We start from the raw sequence: 12598 nt of genomic DNA, 5'->3' as shown, positions 1-12598 counted from the left end.
AAGCTCAGAACTCTGTTGACTCAGGGAGTTCCATCCCCACCCTGATCCCTCCCTCAGAGCAGCCTTGAGGCATAGCTTTGAACTCCAGGACTTCACAGACAGATTCAGTTTGAAAATTATGGCTTTATATTAGCTTCTTACACTGGTGTTGGGCGCACGTGTGTTCTGTGAACCTGCCTTGAAACGGTACTATGTAATCAAACAAGTTTGGGAAAAGCAAGGCACTGTTAGACCTCTTTGACAGTCACAGGGCACAGCAAAGTGAAATTTCTTTCCCCCTCCCTAGCTTGTTCAGAAATAATGACATACAACATTGTGTAAATTTCAGGTATACAACGTGATGATTTGATATACACATATATTGTGATAACCACACAAGGTTATCACAATAACCACAGTAAGTGATGACCACAATAAGGTTAGTTAACACATCCATCACCTCACATAATTATCTATTTTTTTTTATTGTGGTGAGAACTTTTTTTATTTTTTATTTTTTTATTTTTATTTTTTTTTAAATATGAAATTTATTGTCAAATTGGTTTCCATACAACACCCAGTGCATCCCAACAGGTGCCCTCCTCAATACCCATCATCCACCCTCCCCTCCCTCCCACCCCCTGTCAACCCTCAGTTTGTTCTCAGTTTTTTAAGAGTCTGTGGTGAGAACTTTTAAGATCTATTCTCTTAGCAACTTTCAAGTATACAATACAGTGTTGTTAACTAGAGTCATCATGCTGTAATTTGGATTTCCAGGACTTACTCATCTTGCAAGTGGACTTTGCACCCTATGACCACCTTCACCATCAATCTACTCTGTTTCTAGGAGTTTGTTTATAAGATATAATATAACATAATATAATATAATATAATATAATCATAAGGTATTTGTCTTTTTCTGTGTGACTTATTTCACTTAGCAAAATGCCCTCAAGGTTCATTCATGTTATCAAAATAGTAGGATTTCCTTCCTTTTAAAAATATTTCATTGGAGATCATGTACAACAGAGTGATTTGATATATGTATATATTGCAAAATTACCACATTAAGGTTAGTTAACACATGTATCACCTGACATAGTTATATTTTTTTTTTTTGTGGTGAGAACTTTTAAGATCTATTCACTTAGCAACTTTCAGATATACATATATATTTTTTATTTATATATATATATATACTTTATCCATTTTATTATATTTTATCTCTGTACATTTATATCTATATGTTTATATCTATTATATATTTATATATATTTTATTTATCCACTTTATTATATTTTATCTATATATATTTGTATCTATTATATATTTATATCTTTTATATATTTATCTATCTATATTTTATTTTATCCATTTTATTTATCTGTTCATCCATCAACAGTTTGGTTGTTTCCATATCTTGTCTATTGTGAACAATGTTCCAGTGAACATGCAGATATTGCTTGGAGATGATGATTTTGTTTCCTTTGGATATATACCTGGAAATGAGATTGCTGGAACATATGGTAAATCTATTTTTAATTTTTTGTGGAACCTCTATACTGTTTTTCATAGTAACTGTACTAATTTACATTCCTACCTAGAGTGTACAATTCCACATATTATCTCTCATCTTTTTGATATTAGCATTCTAACAGGTATGGGGTAGTATCTCATTGTGGTTTGGATTTGCATTTCCCTGATGATTAGTGATATTGAACTCCTTTTTATGTACTTGTTGGTTTTTTGTATATCTTCTCTAGAAAAATGTCTGTTGAGGTCCTTTGCCCATTTTAAAATCAGATTATTATTTTTGCTGTTGAGTTATAGGAGTTCCTTCTGTATTTGGATATTATCTTCTTATCAGACATGTGGTCTGCAAAAATTTTCTCCCATTCCCAAGGCTGTCTTGTGATTTTGTTTCTTTTGTTGTGCAGGAGCTTTTTAGTTTTGTGTGGACCCACTTGTTTATTTTTGCTTTTGTTACCTGTGCTTTTGTTGTCAAATCCAAAAAAATCATTGCCGAGGGAGACACAGAATCTGAAGCAGGCTCCAGTCTCTGAGCTGTCAGCACAGAGCCTGATGTGGGGTTTGAACTCATGAGCTGTGAGATCATGACCTGAGCTGAAGTCAGTCGCTCAACCGACTGAGCCACCCAGGTGCCCCGGTATCATACTGTTTTGATTGCAACAGCATTTAGTATAGCTTGAAATCAGGTGGTGCCTCTGCTTTGTTCTTCTTTCTCAGGATTGCTTTAGCTATTTGGGGACTTTTGTAGTTCCATACAAATTTTATGATGTTTGTTTCTATTTCTGTGAAAAATGCCATTGGAATTTTAGTATGGATTGCATTGTATCTATAGATGGCATTTTAACAACACTAATTCTTCTGGTTCATGAACACAGGATTATCTTTCTACTCATTTGTGTCTTTCATCAAAGTCTTGTAGCTTCTTGTGTAGAGATCTTTTACTTCCTTGGTTAAATATATTCCTAGGTATTTTATTCTTTTTGATGTTGTTGTAAATGGGATTGTTTCCTTAATTTCTCTAATAGTTCATTATTCATATAAAGAAGTACCAATTGATTTTTGTATATTGATTTTGGATCCTGCAACTTTGCTAAATTCATTCATTAGTTCTAACAGTCTTTTGAGTTGAGTCTTTAGGGTTTTCTATATATAATATGCCATCTGTAAACAGAGACAGTTTTACTTCCTATATGATTTGGATGATTTTGATTTCTTTTTCTTGCCTAACTGCTCTGGCTAGGACTTCCAATACTATGTTGAATAAAATGGCAAGTGTGAGGATGCTTGTCTTGTTCCTGATTTTAGAGGAAAAGCTTACAACCTCTCAGTGAGTATAATGTTAGCTGTGGTCTTGCCAAATATGGTCTTTATTATGTTGAGTTACATGTATTCTGTAACCAATTTGTTGAGAATTTTTATTATCAAAGAATGTTGAATTTTGTCAATACTTTTTCTGTATCTATTGAAGTGATAATATGACTTTTATATTTTTATTAATATGATGTATCACATTGATTGATTGGCATATGTTGAACCGTCTTTTCATCCTAGAGCTGAATCCCACTTAATCATGGTGTATGATCCTTTTAATGTTCTGTTTTAATTCAGTTTACTATTATTTTGTTGAGAATTTTTACATCTATATTCATCAGAGATATTGGTCTATAGTTTTCTAACCTGGCTTTGGTGTCAGGGTAATCCTGGACTCATAAAATGAGTTTGAGAGTATTCCCTCTTCAATTTTTTGGTAGAGTTTGAGAAGGATTGGTGTTGAGTCTTTTCTAAATATCTGATAGAACTCACCAGTGAAACCATCTGGACCTGGGCTTTTCTTTTTTGGGAGGCTTTTGGTTACTGATATAATCTTCCTAACTTGTTATTGGTCTGTTTAGATTTCGTATTTCTTCATGATTCAGTCTTGGCAGCTTGTGTGTTTCTAGGAATTTATCAGTTTCTACTAGGTTGGTATATAATTGTTCATGATAGTTTCTTATGATCCTTTGTATGTCTGTGTCATCTGGTGTAATGCCTCCTCTTTCATTTATAATTTTATTTATTTGAGCCCTTTCTCATTTTGTCTTTCTTAGCCTTGTTAAAGATTTGTCAGTTTATTTTTCAAAGAACTAGCTCCTAGTTTTATTAATATTTCCTATTCCCTTTTTTATTTATTTCTGCCCTAATGTTTATTATTTATTTCTTTATGCTAACTTTGGGATTAGCTTGTTCTTCTTTTTCTGGTTCCTTGAGGTGCAATGTTAGGTTGTTTATGTGAGATCTTTCTTTTTTCTTGATCTATACATTTATAACTATAGCTATAAACTTTCCCCTTAGAACTTCTTTTGTTGTACCCCATAAGTTTTGATATGCACTGCCATTTTCATTTGTCTCATTCAGTTCAGTTTGGGGTACTGGATAGGTCAGTTGGTAGCACCTGCTGGCAGGTGGGCTTATTATTAGGATCTCTAGACAGGCAAGGCCACTGCCTAAGCTCTGAGGTTAGGAGAGGAGGGTGTTGCTGGCTGGGCTGTATGGTTGGGTAAGCCTGTTGGCTGGGCTCCATGTTCAAGGTGGGGCTCTGGGTGGGCTTCTTGGTCAGCTGGGGCTACTAGCCATTTTGTGGTCAGGTAGGGACATGAGCTGGGCTCTGTAATCATCTCTGGGCAGGCAGAGTTGCAGGCTGTGTTCATTGTCAAGGCAGTGCCACTGACTGGCCTGCACAGTTGTAAAGGATTGTGGGCTAGTGCTCCACAATTGTTCCTGGCAAAGTGGCCTCAGGCTGTGCTCTGTGATCAGGTGGGGCCACAGGCTATACCTTGAAGTTGGGCTGGGCTGCTGGCTGAGCTTTACAGTCAGGTAGGCTGTTGGCTGTGCTCTGCTGTTGGGAGAGGTTGCTGGTTGGGCTATCCAGTTGGGCAGGCCCTCCAACTCTCCTGCAGTTGGGTGGGTCTGGAGACTGTGCTTCACAGTTGAGCAGGATCACTGTCTAGAACTCTCTTGTTGGGTGGAGCTGCAGATTAGCTCCATGATTAGACACCATCATTGGCTGGGCTCCCTGACTAGGCAAGACTACAGGTTGTGTTCAGCAATTGAGTGGAGATGTACTCTCAGCCGTGCTGTTGTAGGTGGGGCTCTGAGGCTGCTCAGGATGACTGCTCAGGCTTCCTTGTTATGTGGGGCCGGAGGCTATGCTCAACAGTTATGCAGGGCTGCTAGCTTGGCTCTCTGCCTGGGTGGGCTGTAAGCTGTGCTCCATGGCTTCCAGGCATCTGTGGCCATGCTTCCTGGAGGGATGGGATTGGAGGTTATGCTCAGCAATTGGGTGAGGGCGTCAGGGCCTCAGCATTGGGTCCACGTTGGTATAGCCCTGTTAGCTTGGGATCCAAATCTGGCAGCACTGGCAGTCAAACTCCCTGGATAGACGGAGCCACTGGCTCAGGTGTGTAGATAGGCAGGTGTCTTTGCTTGGGCACTGCTGCAAGCCAAAACTCCGCCCACCAAGATTTAAATGCTGGTTGCTACAAGGCCGGTCCTCTGCTTCATCTCTATTTAATCCCAAGTGGTCAAACTCTGCAGCTTTTCCCAGCAATCCCTGTGAGGTAAGACTGAGTAGACCTCCTGGGAAGCATTCTGAAATGCTGGGGAGGGTGGATGTCTGCTTTGGGTTCTCTTTTTCCTACTGAAGAAACTATAGGCTCAGGGGTGCCTTCCTGGTGTGGCACTGTGCTGGCCTGGGGGTTGGTTAATGAGTTCAAAGTGAAGCCACTTTTCTTACTCTTTTAATGAGGTCCTTCCTAGTCTCTCTGCCCCAAGGGGTACTTCAGCCTCACCCCCCCCAGGTTTTCAGATTTTACAGTGATGTCTGTCTATGGATAGTTGCTAGTTGGTCATATTGTGAGGAAGCCTCAAGTTGGGAATGACCTGTCATTGTCTAGATCCAGGAAAGTGAAATTTCTGCAGGAAAGGGACTGGTTTACCTTGTTTCATCTAGACTTTCTCAAGCACATCTTACTAGAAAACTCTTTTCACCCAGAGGCCCTTCTAATATCCATGCTATCCACTTTGAGAAATGTTGTCAAAGACAATTCCCTAATGTAAAACAGAGCTAGAACACCATGAAGTCTCCTCACTTGTGTTTTCTCTATAAAAATTCAGTCAGTAATTATAAATGATTCATATAAAATTTATATTTAAAAGAATATAGTCTTTATGGAAATATTGTGATAAATTTCTCATTACATTAAAACTATTTATTGTCACTATCTTAATTTTTTATTATGTATTTTAACAATGTATTTAAAATTGAATTTTGCTCAAAGGAGAAATGTTTAACTGTCACTCATTTATTCAAGGTGTAAAAAGGCCCTAAGCCTTATTCACAACTCCTGACGTATTCTTGTCACTATCTTCTGTTGCTACACTTAAATGTCTTTGTTGCAAATTCTTTTTTTTTTTTTTTAATTTACATCCAGATTAGCATATAGTGCAACAATGATTTCAGGAGTAGATTCCTTAGGGCCCCTTACCCATTTAGCCCATACCCTCTAGTAACCCTCTGTTTGTTTCCATATTTATGATTCTCTTATGTTTTTTCCCCCTCCCTGTTTTTTATATTATTTTTGTTTCCCTTCCCATATGTTCATCTGTTTTGTCTCTTAAAGTCCTCATATAAGTGAAGTCATATGATATTTATCTTTCTCTGACTGACTAATTTCACTTAGCATAATACCCTCCAGTTCCATCCACGTAGTTGCAAATGGCAAGGTTTCATTCTTTTTGATTGCCGAGTAATACTCCATTGTACATTCTCATGTATATACATCATCTTTATCCATTCATCCATCAATGGACATTTGGGCTGTTTCCATACTTTGGCTATTGTTGATAGTGCTGTTATAAACATTGGGGTGCATGTGTCCCTTCAAAACAGCACACCTGTATCCCTTTGATAAATACCTAGTAGTGCAATTGCTGGGTCATAGGGTAGTTCTGTTTTTAGCTTTTTGAGGAACCTCTATACTGTTTTCCAGACTGGCTGCACCAGCTTATATTCCCATCTTTGCTGCAGATTCTAATGGCAATAGCAAAAGATTCTAATCTTATGTTCGGATACTCTCAGGCTGCCAACATTTCTGGCTATTTTTTTGGATGTATGAGAACTAATTTTCCATCCAAACAGCTGCTGTCTTTTTCCTTCAACTTGGCATTAATTTGGAAGGTAGAGAGTTATGAGCGCATACAGAGTTAGATTGGCTGTGGGCTGGGTCGCTCATGATGATCTCTTTCAGACAAGATTCTTAGTCACTTGAATCCTTGTCAGACCTGCAGCAGTGTTATTCATTAATTTCATTTAATACTTCCTTCCATCAAACACGATGGGATACTTGTGTTCCAGCTGTTCTCTTGTGCTAATGTCAACTTGAGTATTTGATTTTTAATTTCACCAATGCGTTGTGCACAGACTGCCTTCTTTTCTCTCTCAGATTAAATTTTTTTTAACATTTATTCATTTTTGAGAGACAGAGAGAGACAGAGCATGAGCGGGGAAGAGGCAGAGAGAGGGAGACACAGAATCTGAAACAGGCTCCAGGCTCTGAGCTATCAGCACAGAGCCCCAAGCGGGGCTCAAACTCACGAACTGCGAGATCCTGACCTGAGTGGAAGTCGGACGCTTAACCGACTGCGCCACCCAGGCGCCCCTTCTCTCTCAGGTTTTAAAAGGATTGTAGACAAATCAGGAAAGACAAATATAGTTTTGTGGTTTTTTTTTTTTTTTTTTTTTTTGGTCTTTTTATTTTTAGTAAGTTCCCAGGAATATGACACTGTGGGTAATCATTAGTTCTGCAAGTGATCTGACCTGGCTCCTGCAGATGCCTTTGGCCCATTCCTACCATCGCTGGTGCCCCTCCCTGTGGATTCTCTGTGGATAGTGCAACATGTGTTGCCATGGGAACCCCCAGGGCACTCACGCATGTGCAACCTGGAAATCTTGGGGTATTAACACTGGCAGGGTGAGCTCTGATCAACGGGCCTTGGGTAGATAAAATTTCTTCTCTCTACTGACAGTTCTAAAACATATTTCATATGGCTTGTCAGGTAGTCCTTTAGGACCAAAAACCAGTTGTTAACAGTGGAGGCCAACTTGATGACAGATATTTATAATGGCTCTTCCTCCTGGCCTGCTTTGCTGACCTTGTCACTCATACCTTTTTCTTGGAATCACATACCTTTTAAATACTGACACAGGAGTGTTTGTCTCAAGCTTTGCTTTCAGGAGAACGCATGTTAAGATAGTGACTAAGTTATAGTTTTGGTTACCGTATTTCACAAAAATATGGGTTAATGAAAACAGTAATTATTTTATGAATCGGAACTTGTTTCTGAAATAAGTTTAGAGAGCTATAAACATTGAATCAAATTTATTTATACAATTCTCCTTTTGAAGAAGAATTATTTATACAATTCTCCTTTTGAATTCTCAAAACTGTATCCCTTAGCTCTTTCTTACATGCCTCATCTTTAAGAGCATTCTAAGTAACTATTTAAAGAAATTTGGTAAAATTCAGATTCAGTGAGTGACTCTAGCACATGGATCCTGGTACTCAACTCACTGGGCACCATCATTTTCTCAGGGCACTTGTTTTCCAGTATATGGTAATACCGTCTACTGACCTGCATAAATTATAGGCAGATATATCAACATTGATTCTCCTTGGCTGGGCTTTTGTTTTTTATATCTCACAGAAATAGTAAAAGAGGCTAAAAAATAAATGAACACTGCAATAAAGATGAAGAAAAAGGTGAGGGTAAAAAAATACACCAAATACATGTCATAGGTCCTGGGCAGTGACTATAAGGGTGTTTCAGTTGTATGTGTGCTTCCTTTTGCCAAAGCAAAAGTGTAAATAGCATAAGTAATGATAGTCATAGTGTCCATAACATACAATTTTACCTTCTTTCAAGGAGATTCATCTGCTTTCCACCAAGATTTGAGAAAAATTTTCTGGACGTTCCACAGAAAGATGAGTGTTATATGATCAGTCAATTAATAGTCTGCTATACTGGAAGGAAGAACTTTATAGGACTGTTTCTTTTAGCCAGCATCTTCCAGTGTTGCCTAGTCAGCTTTCTGATGGTCACATTGAGTAAATGGAGGGCCACTCATCTTTGAAGCCATCTTCCACAAATACAGTTTTTCCCAAATGAACTTTTAAAAATAATGTTTATTTATTTTTGAGATAGAGAGAGAGAGAGAGAGAGTGAGAAGAGAGAGAGAGAGAGAGAGAGAGAGAGAGAGAGAGAGATTGAGACAGAGGGGGGAACAGAGGATCTGAAGCAGGCTCTGTGCTGACAGCAGAGAGCCTAAGGTGGTGCTTGAACTCATGAACTGTGGGATCGTGACCTGAGCCAAAGTTGGACACTTAACCGACAGAGCCACCCAGGCACCCCTCCCTAATGAACGTTTGATGAGAATTGGGCTAGCCTGGAGTTTTCCCTGGGAGTACACTTTAGGTCTAATAGGACACAATATCACTTAAATATACATTTCTTAATATGATAATGTTTCAGGTTTTGGGGTGAAACATGAGTGATTTGTCCAGCAATGAAACAGGACCACATTGTTTGAACAACAGAGAGTTCTTTATCCCTTTTGGTATCTCTCACATTCAGACAGATTGCACCTCTATGACATGATGAGCAGAGAGTTCTTTATCCCTTTTGGTATCTCTCACATTCAGACAGATTGCACCTCTATGACATGATGAGCTTGCTCTTGCGATTAGTTGTATATTCTACGTCTCCATCTTTGTGACATATCTGTGGGGATCTGGTTGTCCAACAGGCTCTGCACTCAAAATATTTCCTCACTCTCTCTTGGGGGCTCGGGTAGTTTGGTTGGTGGATCCTTCCTGATGCCATGGCAGTTGTCGGAGGAAGGTTAGTTGTTGGGTGGAAATCTGTGTTCTGACACTCCACTACCAAGGGCAGCCTACAGGAGTGGGTGTGGTACAGGAAGTGTGGAGACATAGGCTACACTCCTGGGTGGCTGATGATTTCCATTTTATCAGGAGTGTCACGATCATTTCTCACAATATCTGTGTGAGGGTAGGTGATGTCAGCCCTGTTTTACAGATAAGTAGCTGACAGATACTTACATTGAAGACTTCTGAAGTCTTACTTCTCGTTGAGGAAAATATTTAAAAAAATTTTTTTAGTTTATTTATTTCGAGAGAGAGAGAGAGAGAGAGAGAGCGAGCATGGGAGGGGCAGAGAGAGAGAGGGAGAGAGAGAATCCCAAGCAGTCTCCACACCATCAGCATAGAGCCTGATGTGGGGCTCAAACCCACAAACTGCAAGATTATGACCTGAGCTGAAACCAAGAGTTAGACGCTCAACTGACTGGGTCACCCAGGTGCCCCTGTTTTTTTTTTTTTTTTTTTTAAATTTTCCAAGATAGCCCTTTTCTTCACCTTTTAAAAGATTTTTATTTTTTAATGTTTATTTATTTTTGAGAAAGAGAGAGAGCATGAGCAGGGGAGGAGCAGAGAGAGAGACACACAGAATCCGAAGCAGGCTCCAGGCTCTGAGCTGTCAGCACAGACCTCCATGCGAGTCTCAAACTCATGAACTGTGAGATCATGACCTGGATCAAAGTCAGATGCTTGACCAACTGAGCCATCCAGGCACCCCCCTTTTCTTCACTTGTATCTGTGGTTTCAAACTTCCAAAGCTAACTCAAATCTCGTTTTCTGTAAAGTTTTTTATGACCTCTTCTGATTGAGCAAAAATTTCTTCGTTCAGGCTCCAGGGGTGCTTCATGCAAACCTTTATTTTAGTTTGTAGTGCGTTGTAGTTATTTGCTATTGTGAGCTCTTTTTAAATTTTTTTTCAACGTTTATTTATTTTTGGGACAGAGAGAGACAGAGCATGAACAGGGGAGGGGCAGAGAGAGAGGGAGACACAGAATTGGAAACAGGCTCCAGGCTCCGAGCCATCAGCCCAGAGCCTGACGCGGGGCTCGAACTCGCGAGATCGTGACCTGGCTGAAGTCGGACGCTTAACCGACTGCGCCACCCAGGCGCCCCTATTGTGAGCTCTTTAAGGTCAGGGGCCAATCCTTTTTCATCTCTGTAAGCCTGTTGTCTTGTATGATATTTGAACATAGAGTTCCTTAATGTGACTTTGCCCTAGTGATTAATTTATTCTGGAACTTTTCTTGTGTTGTAAGGGATTACCATATATATGAGATCCCGTTATAGAAACCAATAGTTATTTTTTGATAGACAATAAAAACCAGATTTGATCTTCTTTAACCTTATAGGAAACCAAGAAACTCCATTGCTCACATGAGAACCCTAGAGGAATACTAATGAGTCATGTGTTGGCAATGGGAAAGGTAGACAATTCCATAGTGGTCTTCCTTTGTCCCGACCAATACCTTAAAAGCAGATATTAATAAAATGAAAATATTGTGTTTCTAAAGAGTTTTGCTTTTTTGTGCTGGATCATTGCATACAGTTAATGGAAGTCATGAAGAGCTGTGATACCTGCAGAATAGTCCCTGTGCAGACACTAAATGGACCTTAATACAAGCTGTATTCTGGCTGTTGACTGATTGGTTCCAAACAGTAATGATTACTTTCATTGAATATTGAAGGTATTTACCCTAAGTCTTTGATTTGGAGTAGCTGTGCCTATCTCTGCCAACTGAGTAGAGTAATAGAGGACTACTATGGCCTGAGAGTTTATGGTAATCTTAGTAAGGGGAGAATGGTTATGATCTTTCAGATGGAGAAATTTGGGTGGATTAAGTGACTAGTCATTGTTAGAAAATAAAAGACTGAGGTTGGAGAAGCAATTTTGATAAAGGAAGATGGAAAAAGGCATTATAGCTCAGTTGTACCTGAGTATTTTAGCCTGTTACCTTGAGTTCTGAGACTGCTGGAAATAATCAAAGAGATTCTCAAAATCAGGGCCATATTTTGCTCATCTTTGTATCCCTGAGATTAAGCAGAGATTATCAAGCAGATGGTAGACATTGTGAAAGATGTATGGAATGCCACAGTGGAAGCTCTTGGGCTTTGGATCAAATAGACCCATGTTTAGATCTTGTTCCTACCACTTATCATCTGTGTGTTCTTGGGAAAATACTTAACCTACCTGATCTTCAGTTACCTTGTATATAGAAATGAGGATAGCACATACGGCATAGGTTTTGTGAAAATTGAATGAGATCTAATCTGTAATGTGCCAAAATAGAAAGAAATGCTCAATAAATGATAATATATTTGATTAGTAAGTTTTTGATGAGTAAATAGAGGTCAGTGCCTCAGTTTTTCCTTATGTAAAATATATTCTTCATATTTTTTTATGAAGGATAAAATAATAATAAAAATGTCTGCATAGGATCTAAAATAGCTCAAATTTGAAGAACAAAGAGTAAGATGCAAGGAATCACTATACCTAATTTTAATACATATTAAATATGTCTTATAATCAAGGCTGCATGATATTTGTGAAAAGACATATAGATCAATGGAGTAGAATAAAGAATCCAGACTTAGACTCACACAAATATGCCCAACTAATTTTTAAATTATTAACAATTTGATTTTGGTATGGTAAAAAACACATAAAATGTACTATCTTAACCATTTTTAAGTGTATAGTTCAGTAGTGTGAAATATATGCATGTTGTGCAACAGATCCCCAGAACTTTTTTTGCCCAACTAATTTTTGACAAAGATGCAAAAACAATTCATTGGAGGAGTGTCAGCCTTTTCAACCAATGATACTAAAGCAATTGGACATTCATAGGCAAAAAAATGAACTTGACCTAACATTCACACCTTACAATTAACACAAAATGGATTATGGACTTAAATGTAAAATGTTTAGCTATCAAATTTTCAGTTAAAAAACAGGGGAGGTGGGTGCCAAGGTGGCCCAGTCAGTTAAGCGTCTGGCTCTGGATTTTGGCTCAGGTCATGATCTCACGGTTTGTGGGACTGAACCCCAAAGTGGTCTTTGCACTGACAGTGAGGAGCCTGCTTGGGAGTCTGTCTCTCCCTCTCTCTATGCACCTCCCCCC

Source organism: Herpailurus yagouaroundi, unplaced genomic scaffold (genome assembly GCF_014898765.1).
Source record: "Herpailurus yagouaroundi ecotype Mexico unplaced genomic scaffold, PumYag 181, whole genome shotgun sequence".
Lineage (NCBI taxonomy): Eukaryota > Metazoa > Chordata > Mammalia > Carnivora > Felidae > Herpailurus > Herpailurus yagouaroundi.
This window is presented reverse-complemented; position numbering follows the sequence as displayed.